Genomic DNA, 10,755 nt, shown 5'->3' on the forward strand with positions numbered 1-10,755 from the left:
TTAAATTAATGAGCCTCCACACAGTCAGTCAGTGCGGGAACGTGATCATTGCACCCAAGATTGAGCTACAACTGGCTAGGCAGTTGGTAGCCTACATCCTGCCTGATGTTACTGCTATTCCTAAAACCATTGGCATACCTTAGCCTACTGTAACCACACAGAGAGTGTGTGTGTGTGTGTGTGTTAAGGTTGTGCGATTGTGAATAAGCCTAAATCGCCCGATTGCGCCCCATAGTGATCCTCGATCACTATTGGGGTGGGGGGGGTGTCTTTCTCATGGCTACCCATGTATTTCCATGGAAATATAACGTTTATTTGGAAAGTAATACATTTTAAAAGCATTCATGATTTGCTTAAAATGTAATATACTAATTATTACTCTTGTAAAAAATATGGAATGGTATTACATTTGGTGAAGAGCACATTATGACTTGTTTAGGACTCGAAACTCAAAGTTTAGGACTTGATACTTGACGGTCTTGACTTGGGACTTGAGTGCTATGACTTGAGACTTACTTGTGACTTGTAAAACAATGACTTGGTCCCACCTCTGTTATTTACTATGAACACAAGCGTTTAACTACGGCATCATGGGAGAAAACAAGGTGGTCTCCTACAGTGGTGTCATGACCCTGATAGATAACGCTTAACCATATGCCCCCGTGGACATAATGGCACAATGACCTCATGTTGGATATCTAATATTCTACAGGGAGTTCAAGGGTGTTTCAAGGCACTACAGTATACCATAATCTTGTGCAGTGGTGGGGTAATATTATGGTGAACTAGTATATTTTGTATTAACACGTGCTCAGCAGGCCTATAACCTCACCTCACATAGCATGTGTTTGTTCGGAACTGGTAACACGAGACACACACACACACAGAATCAAGCACAGCACATAAGCGATGCATTGTCATAGAGCCTTCCGCGACACTCCACCACAAATGTGAGGACAAACTGTGGTGTACATTTTTTTTTAAATAAAAACTTGGACAGTAATGACACAGAATCACCAGAAGCTCTATCACATGAAAATGAATAGAGTGGCCTTCAGCCACACATAAACAAACCTCCCTCTCTCTCATCAGATCCATTGACAGAGCTATCTCTCGTGTAGCTGCTGCCTGTGGCTGTTGGAACAATTTGTCCTCAGCAATAAAAGAGAAGAGGATAAAGGGACTCATTGTGTTACAGTCAAATAAGAGACAAATAATGCGGCCAGGTTTTGAAGTATAAGAAATGACGGAATCAGTTAAATCTCCAAATACGCTCCAACAGATAAGTTTGGCTATAGAAATGGTATTTTGTCTATTTATGATGTGTCATTTTCCCTCTATGTAGGGTGTCAATTTGTTTTCTATCACTAGCTCATCTCTAGTTTCATCAGTGCTGTAACCTTGCCTGCACCCTCTCCAAGCACCCATGCGGATGCAGAGTTCTCCCTATAGCCAAGGTCAACCCCATAAAGCAACAGGCTTTCAAGCAGCTCAGCCCCAGTAAAGCTTGTGTTAATATCTGTTCTAGAGGGAGAAAGAGAGAGCGAGAGAGAAAGGATGGGATAGGGATAAGGGAGGGAGGAAGGGAGAGGAGAGAGAGAGAGAGAGAGAGAAAGAGAGAGCTAGATAGAGAGAGAGGGAGTGAAAATGCTGAATAACAGATTTAAGGGTTTCAGGTGGCTTATGCACACACCCCGTGACTTTTTCTACATGTTGTTGTGTTACAAAATGGGATTAAAAGGGATTTAATTGTATTATTGTTTGGTCAACGACCTACACAAAATACTCTGTAATGTCAAAGTGGAAGAACATTTTTTTTTAAATAATGAAAAATAAAACGCTGATATATCTTGATTAGATAAGTATTCAACCCCTCAATACATGCTAGAATCACCTTTGGCAGCGATTACAGCTGTGAGTCTTTCTGGGTAAGTCTCTAACAGCTTTCCACACCTGGATTGTGCAACATTTGCCCATTATTATTTTCAAAATTCTTCAAGCTCTGTCAAGTTGGTTGTGTATCATTGCTAGACAACCATTTTCAGGTCTTGCCATAGATCTTTAACAGTTTTGACTTAAATCTGCTTAACTTGGCCCTTCGGGAACATTCACTGTCTTCTTGGTAAGCAACTAGTGTAGATTTGGCCTTGTGTGTCACGATTTGCTAAGAGTGGTGGGTGGAATCAGGCGCAGAGAGCAGGTTGCAGTAATTAGTCCGTTTATTCTCCGGTGCACAAACGACGGTCACGCCAACACACAGGGCGAATACAATACCCAGCCCAAACACAGGACCAAAATAGTCCGAAGAATAAAACACAGGAAAACCACAATCTAACAGGATAACAAAAACAATCCCGCACAAAACAAGGGCGGGACAACCTAATATAGGTCTGTAGGTGCCGGACGATCCGGGTGGAGGCGGTAGAAATCTCTCAGGAGAGAAGGGTCCAAAATGTCCCCCACCGGAACCCAGCATCTCTCCTCCGGACCGTACCCCTCCCAGTCTACGAGGTACTGTAGGCCCCCTACCTCGATGTCCAGAGGGGGCGGAGGGACCTCAGGCACCTCACCTTTTTGCAGGGGACCAGCCACCACCGGCCTGAGGAGAGACACATGAAACGAGGGGTTAATATGGTAATACCTAGGAAGTTGTAACCTGTAACACACCTCGTTTATTCTCCTCAGGACTTTGAACGGCCCCACACACTGCGGCCCCAGCTTCCGACAGGGCAGGCAGAGGGGCAGGTTTCGGGTCGAGAGCCAGACCCTGTTCCCCGGTGCAAACACGGGGGCCTCACTGCGGTGCTGGTCAGCGCTCCTCTTCTGCCGTTCTCCCGCTAACCTTAGTGAATCCTGAACGGCTTTCCAGGTGTCCTTGGAGCGCTGTACCCATTCCTCCACCGCAGGAGCCTCGGTCTGGCTCTGATGCCATGGGGCCAGGACCGGCTGGTAACCTAACACACACTCAAAAGGGGACAAGTTAGTTGAGGAGTGGCGTAGGGAGTTCTGAGCGAGTTCAGCCCAAGGAACATACCGTGCCCACTCACCATGCCGGTCCCGGCAATAGGACTGCAGAAACCTGCCCACATCCTGGTTTACGCGCTCCACCTGCCCATTACTCTTGGGGTGAAAACCTGAGGTTAAGCTGACCGAGACCCCCAGTTTCTCCATAAACGCCCTCCACACTCTGGATGTGAATTGTGGACCCCGATCAGAAACGATGTCCTCAGGCACCCCATAGTGCCGGAAGACATGGGTAAACAAGGCCTCCGCAGTCTGCAGGGCCGTAGGGAGACCGGGCAAAGGGATGAGACGACAGGACTTAGAAAACCGATCCACAATGACCAGGATCGTAGTACTTCCCAGGGACGGGGGAAGGTCGGTTAGAAGGTCCACCGATAAGTGTGTCCACGGCCGTTGTGGAACGGGGAGGGGTTGTAACTTCCCTCTAGGCAGGTGCCGAGGAGCCTTGCTCTGAGCACACACTGAGCAGGAGGAGACATAAAATCTCACGTCTTTAGCCAGCGTGGGCCACCAGTATCTCCCTCTCAGACTCCGCACTGTCCTCTTGATGCCAGGATGACCCGAGGAGAGGAGAGTATGAGCCCACCGGATCAGCTTGTCTCGGACCCCCTCGGCATGTACTGAGTCCCCACTGGACAGTTAGGTGGGGCCGGCTCTAACCGTGAGGACCCTCTATCTCCGCGTCCACCTCCCATACCACCGGTGCCACGAGACATGACGATGGAATGATGAGAGTTGGCTCAACGGACCGCTCCTCGGTATCATAGAGACGGGACAGCGTGTCCGCTTTGGTGTTTTGGGAGCCTGGCAGGTATGAGATGGTAAACCGAAACCTGGTAAAAAACATGGCCCATCTAGCCTGACGTGGATTTAGTCTCCTCGCTGCCCGGATATACTCGAGATTACGATGGTCAGTCCAGATGAGAAAAGGGTGTTTCGCCCCCTCATGCCAATGTCTCCACACCTCCAGAGCCTTGACTACAGCTAACAACTCCCGGTCCCCCACGTTAGTAGTTAGTTTCGCTCCGCTGGACTGAGCTCGAAAAGAAAGCACACGCTTGGGTGGCACGCCCGGGCGCTGGGACAGCACGGCCCCGACCCCCACCTCGGACGCATCCACCTCCACTATGAACGCTAAAGAGGGGTCCGGATGCGCCAACACATGCACATTGGTGAACAGCTCCTTCAAACGACTGAAAGCTCTGCCCGCCTCTGCTGACCAACGCAAGCGCACCGGTCCTCCCGTCAGCAGTGAGGTGATGGGAGCAGCCACCTGACCAAAACCCCGGATAAACCTCCGGTAGTAATTGGCAAACCCTAAAAACCGCTGCACTTCTTTCACCGTGGTCGGAGTCGGCCAATTACGCACGGCTGTAACGCGGTCATCCTCCATCACCACCCCGGAGGTGGAAATACGATACCCCAGGAAGGAAACGGACTGTTTGAAAAACTCACATTTCTCCACCTTGCAATACAGGTCATGCTCCAGCAGTCGCCCAAGTACCTTACGCACCAGAGACAAATGCTCCGCACGTGTGGCAGAATAGATCAAGATGTCATCGATGTACACTACCACTCCCTGCCCGAACAGGTCTCGGAGAATCTCATCTACGAAGGATTGGAAGACGGCTGGAGCATTCTTCAACCCATTTGGCATGACGCGGTACTCATAATGACCAGAAGTAGTACTAAATGCGGTTTTCCACTCATCTCCTCCCCGGATACGCACCAGATTATATGCGCTCCTCAGGTCCAGTTTTGTGAAGAAGCACGCCCCGTGAAATGATTCCACCGCCGTAGCGATGAGAGGTAGTGGGTAACTAAACCCCACTGTGATGGAATTTAGACCTCTATAATCAATGCACGGACGCAGACCTCCATCCTTCTTCTTCACAAAAAAGAAGCTCGAGGAGACGGGTGATGCGGAGGGCCGAATGTACCCCTGTCCCAGCGATTCAGCAACATATGTTTCCATCGCTACCGTCTCCTCCTGGGACAATGGATACACGTGACTCCTAGGAAGTGCAGCGTTCTCCAGAAGGTTTATCGCGCAGTCCTCTCGACGATGAGGTGGTAATTGGGTCGCCTTCTTTTTACTGAAGGCGATAGCCAAATCGGCATATTCAGAGGGAATGCGCACGGTGGAAACCTGGTCTGGACTCTCCACCGTAGTCGCACCAACGGCAACTCCTATACACCTACCTGAACACTCCTCTGACCACCCCTTAAGAGCCCCCTGTCGCCAGGAAATCACCGGGTTGTGTTGAGCTAACCAGGGAACTCCCAACACCACTGGAAACGCAGGTGAATCTATAAAGAACAGACTAATCTGCTCCTTATGATCCCCCTGCGTTACCATGTCCAGCGGCACCGTAGCCTCCCTAATTACTCCTGACCCTAATGGTCGGCTATCTAAGGAGTGCACGGTGAAAGGTAGGTCTAACGACACCAGAGGAATCCCTAGCCTTAACGCAAGCCCACGATCCATGAAATTCCCAGCTGCGCCGGAATCGACTAGCGCCTTATGCTGTAGAGAGGGAAAAATCCAGGGAAAGAAGTCAACACATACACATGACCGACAGGAAGCTCTGGGTGAGTCTGGTGCTTACTCACCTGGGGTGATCGAGAAGTGCTCCGCCTGCGAGGAGGACACTCCTCCTCCGGTCCCCCTCGAAGCCGTCCCTCCTAATTCCATAGGGATAGGGGCAGGAGGGCTGGGAAGTGGAAACGACAGGGACTGATCCGAACGCCCGCGGGCAGCCAGCAGGTTGTCGAGACGGATAGCCAAGTCAATTAGTTCATCCAGTGTGAAAGTGGTGTCCCGACATGCCAGCTCCCTGCGGACGTCCTCCCTGAGACTGCATCTGAAATGATCGATCAAGGCCCTGTCGTTCCACCCTGCTCCTGTGGCCAAGGTCCTGAACTCCAGAGCAAAGTCCTGTACGCTCCTCGTCTCCTGACGCAGGTGGAACAGCCGTTCACCCGCCGCCCGACCCTCTGGTGGATGGTCGAACACAGCTCGGAATCGGCGGGTGAACTCGCCGAGTCCGGACCATTCCAAACTGCGTTGGCCCACTCGAGGGCTTTCCCAGTCAAGCAGGAGATGAGGGCGCTCACGCTCTCCTCTCCGGAGGGAGCAGGACGCACGGTAGCCAGGTATAGTTCCAATTGGAGAAGGAAACCCTGGCACCCAGCCGCCGTTCCGTCACACTCCCGTCGGAGTGTCAGCCGAAGAGCCCCGGAGCCAGATGTGGTCGCAGGAACAGGAGGTGCTGAAGAAGGGGGTGCTGGAGATGAGGTGGGAAGGCCACTCCTCTCCCATCGATCCATCCTCTCCATCATTTGGTCCATGGCCGAACCAATCCGGTGAAGCACGCTGGTGTGTTGGAGGACCCTCTCTTCCATCGATGGGAGAGGAGACGCGGCTGCTCCTGCTGATTCCCTTGCTGGGTGCGGGATTCTGTCACGATTTGCTAAGAGTGGTGGGTGGAATCAGGCGCAGAGAGCAGGTTGCAGTAATTAGTCAGTTTATTCTCCGGCGCACAAACGACAATCAATTAGCTATATAAGGTGCATTCGGAAACTATTCAGACCCCTTCACTTCTTTCACATTTTGTTACGTTACAGCCTTATTCTAAAATTGATTCAATTGTTTTTTTCCCTCATTGATCTACACACAATACCCCATAATGACAAAGCAAAAATCGTTTTTTAGACATTTTTGCATATGATTAAAAATAAGATACAGAAATACCTTATTTACATAAGTATTCAGACCCTTTTCAATGAGAATCGAAATTGAGCCCAGGTGAATCCTGTTTCCACTGATCATCCTTGAGATGTTTCTACAACTTGTTTGGAGTCCATCTGTTGTAAATTCAATTGATTGTACATGACTTGGAAAGGCACACACCTGTCTATGTAAGGTCCCACAGTTGACGGTGCATGTCAGAGAAAAAAAACATGCCATGAGGTCGAATAAATTGTTCGTAGAGCCCCAAGACAGGATTGTGTCGATGCACAGATCTCGGGAAGGGTACCAAAAACAGATAATCCTACCCCAAAAAATCTGAAGGAAGTTTGTTCAGAAGTGTCTGTCCTAAGTATGAGAGATAAGAAATATCAGGATTTTTTTTAACCCCTTCTTTTTGGCACTAAACAGTCTCCATATATACTTCCATTCATTTTTTTCAACTGGTCCTATGGTGCATCCTAGAGCAAAACAACCAACATGTTCGTTAGAGTCTCACCTTTCCAGAGAGGTCATATTAGTGTGTAGCCCAAACTGTTCGGACGCTACAGACAGAAGTTGTCAGATTGGCTGTACCGACTTCAGACCAGTCCCAAGTTGCTTGTGGGTGTTATAATAGAGAGGTTAGGCGTGTGTGCGGCTGCTCGGCCATGGAAACCCATTTTATGAAGCTCCCGACAAACAGTTGTTGTGCTGATGTTGCTTTCAGAGGCAGTTTGGAACACGGTAGTGAGCGTGGCAACCGAGGACAGACCATTTTCACGCGCTACACGCTTCAGCACTCGGCGGAAAGGTGGCATTCTATGACGGTGCCATGTTGAAAGTCATTGAGTTCTTCAGGAAGGCCATACCACTGCCAATGTTTGTCAATGGAGATTGCATGGCTGTGTGCTCTATTTTATACACCTGTCAGCACCGGGTGTGGCTGAAATAGCCCAATCCACTATTTGAAGAGGTGTCCACATACTGTACTTTTGTATATATATTGTACATAGGTGGGACAACCACATCACAGTCATAGTAAGTACATTTTTCCTCAATAAAGTAGCTATCAGAAAGGTCAGAGCTAGTAAGGGGGGGAGGATTCAAGTGAGTGTTCTCTTTTTGAGGGGTGGCTACAATGTTCACACTGCTACAGTGGCTACGAACGTCTTGTGCTCGGTAGAATTGAATGCGTTGTCACGTGATGCTGCAGTAACCTACTGGAGAAGTGCTATTTACTAAGGCACGTGCCTTTGAAGGCAGGTAGGAAGCAGGCAGCTGCCTTTGGATTGGTTGAACACTTTAGTTTCCAGTCATACAGTGTCAAAACGATTGCCCTTCACTGCTGCTCAGACCACTGCGCTACGGCAGTTCACAATGCTCTAGCAAGCCGTGAGAATACTTGCTACTGGATGGTATGAGGTCGGTTTGCAGAGCCTTCCCCAAACCATATCCTCCTAGGAACGGTACTGTATTGTATAGCTGACAAACACCGCTTCCAGCTGCCCCCTGGACATGATTCTAAATATTCAACATTCATTTAAATCTTCCTTTTGCAGGATGATTTTCCTCCTGCGACGAAACGGGTCACGTTAAGATCCCCAACATCTGCATCTACGCAATGTGAGCCAAGCAATTTCTCCAGTCACTCTCTCACATGGTCTGGTCTGGTTTACCTTGTTTCCCTCTCCACTGAAATCAACCCTCCAACTTTTAATTGGGGCTCGAGAATCTAGCCTCGGTCCCAGAGCTGCACTCCTTTAATTGGCACACTATGAAATGGCAAATTTAAAACGCATTAAAAAAAGATGATAACTAGTGAACGGAATGATGTTGGCGTGTGGAGCTGCCTGCATATCAATGAAACATCCCTTTTTTATTATTTTACTTCCCACCAATATGATTGATGTCTCTCTGTTCTTTATTTGGGGGGGGGGAGAAGTTAAGATGAAGGATGTCTGAGTTGTAAAGTTGATGTGAGAGATCTAGGGCTGTCGCTTTGTTTGCCCCGTGGAGAACTGCTGTTGCTCGGTCTGCTGCAGTGCGATCAGTGGAAGTCTCCCAAGACTCCTCCTTTCCAAGTGCGTATCTGATTCACCCTGATTCACGTGGCCTTGTTACAGTTGGTGAAGCTAGTGTTAATCAATGCATTGAGGCGGTATACTGATACTAGTGTGTAATAATGTACGCGTCTCAGTGTCATCACCACCTTAAGGCAGAGAGAGAAACCCTCTTTGTGTTTGTGTGTGTCAGATATCCATACTCCCACTGGGGATCCTAACAATTATTAGTAATTAATATAGTTGACCTAGGACCAGTTGTTAAAAAGTTAATTGTGTGTGTGTGTGTGTGTGTGTTGTGAGGGCATATGGGATGTGCTGCAGAAGCTCTGCCCTAGGTACAGTATACAGGGCAGGGTAGGGGCCACTTGGAACCATGTTCAATCGCTCTCTCTCTCTCGGTCTTTGTTCAGACATATCTATCTCATATTTCATATTTTCTGTAATCAATCAGTCTCCCTCTATCGCTCTCTCTCCCCTCCCCTCCCCTCCCCTCCCCTCCCCTCCTCTCCTCTCCTCTCCTCTCCTCTCCTCTCCTCTCCTCTCCTCTCCTCTCCCCTCCTCTCCTCTGTTCTCTCGCTGATCTGTTTTCTTCTTTTATTTGATCCTTTTGAAAAACGATGATGAATAGACAAATAAACGATTTCACCACTCCGTAATACTAGGCGAATTGTTTCACATTTTGAAACAACATTGCAGCAAAGCCCCCGAGGCATAACGGAGCCCCAAATCCCATAGAGTAATAACGGACCTTTTATCCCTAACAACAGAGGGGCTTGTGGGGGTTAGAGAGAGGACGTGAGGGTATTCTAGGGGTAGATAGAGAATATGATCCAGTTAAAACTAGCTTTTGTGTACAGATCCAGGATCAGCTTATACACTTCCCGAATTCTAACCTTAAACATTAAGTAACTGTCCATGGTTTCCAGATTTCCTGTTCTGTGTTTTTTCTATTGACTAAAAAAACAATTATAATAATAAATTTCTCCACAATTTTGTGATATTCAATTGCGTTTCATCGTTGCAACTCCACAACGGGTTTCGGGAGAAGCGAAGGTTAAGTCATGCGTCGTCCGAAACATGATCAAACCCCAGGCTGTAGTGACACTGCGACGTGGTGCGTTAGACCGTTGCGCCACTCGGGAGGCCCAGTTCTGTGTGTTTTGACCAGACTCTTTTGATCAGATTCACAGAAATCCCAGGTCGCGCCCTCTAGCAAAGTGCGCTCTCCACTTTCCTCTGGAATTTATTTAGCAAACATGACCCACGTCAAAACTCTATACAGAAATGTTGCAGCAGCCTATTCTTAAACATGAGCGATCTGACATGCTGTATGGGATGAAAAAGATAATATTTTTCCCTCTGATCAACTGTTGGGTAGGCTACTGATAAGTCCAGCTGCATATAGCCTATACGCCTTGTCCCCCTCTGGCCAGGTTAAACAAAATGGTAACGTTACATATTTATAGCCCATTTATTTGTGTTAGGAGAAGATTGTGGATGTGATCAAAGTTTAACGAAACTCGGGCTTGCTAGGCTACCTAGACCTTTTTCAATCCAAAATGATGAACTGGAATGAATCACAATAGTGATGACATAATTATACACTGTCTGGGTAACTTTTTAATTACAGTTGCACAGGCCTACACGATGCAAACCCACATAAATAAAGCTCAGCCCTGTGGGTTCTATGCTGTTGTCTCTCTACCTGTGTAAAGGAAAAACCCCTCCTGATAGTCTAGTTTAAAATATATTTCATATGAACAAGTACAGAGTTGCTGCAGTTTGACAATGTTTTCTTCCTTCGTAGGAGAGGGACTTCTTGTCCAACTTGTCCATCCTCCAAACCATCCTCCAAACGTCTTGTCCATCCTCCAAACCACACTCTCTCTCCACGCTCTTAGTAGGCTGTTGTTGTAGCGTTGCGGCCGTGAAAAT

The 10,755-nt window shown here is 48.2% G+C and overlaps 1 long non-coding RNA gene across 1 annotated transcript in view; it reads right to left on the minus strand.

Annotated features, from left to right (window-relative positions):
* Positions 1-2,404: 2,404 nt before the first annotated feature.
* The window catches only part of LOC135525206 (uncharacterized), a 141,243-nt gene continuing 132,892 nt past the window's right edge, over positions 2,405-10,755 (minus strand). Inside the window, exon 3 of the long non-coding RNA XR_010453090.1 lies at positions 2,405-2,599. This is a non-coding gene — a long non-coding RNA (uncharacterized LOC135525206). The remainder of the gene's footprint in view (positions 2,600-10,755) is intronic.

Source organism: Oncorhynchus masou, chromosome 31 (genome assembly GCF_036934945.1).
Source record: "Oncorhynchus masou masou isolate Uvic2021 chromosome 31, UVic_Omas_1.1, whole genome shotgun sequence".
In the NCBI taxonomy this organism is placed as follows: domain Eukaryota; kingdom Metazoa; phylum Chordata; class Actinopteri; order Salmoniformes; family Salmonidae; genus Oncorhynchus; species Oncorhynchus masou.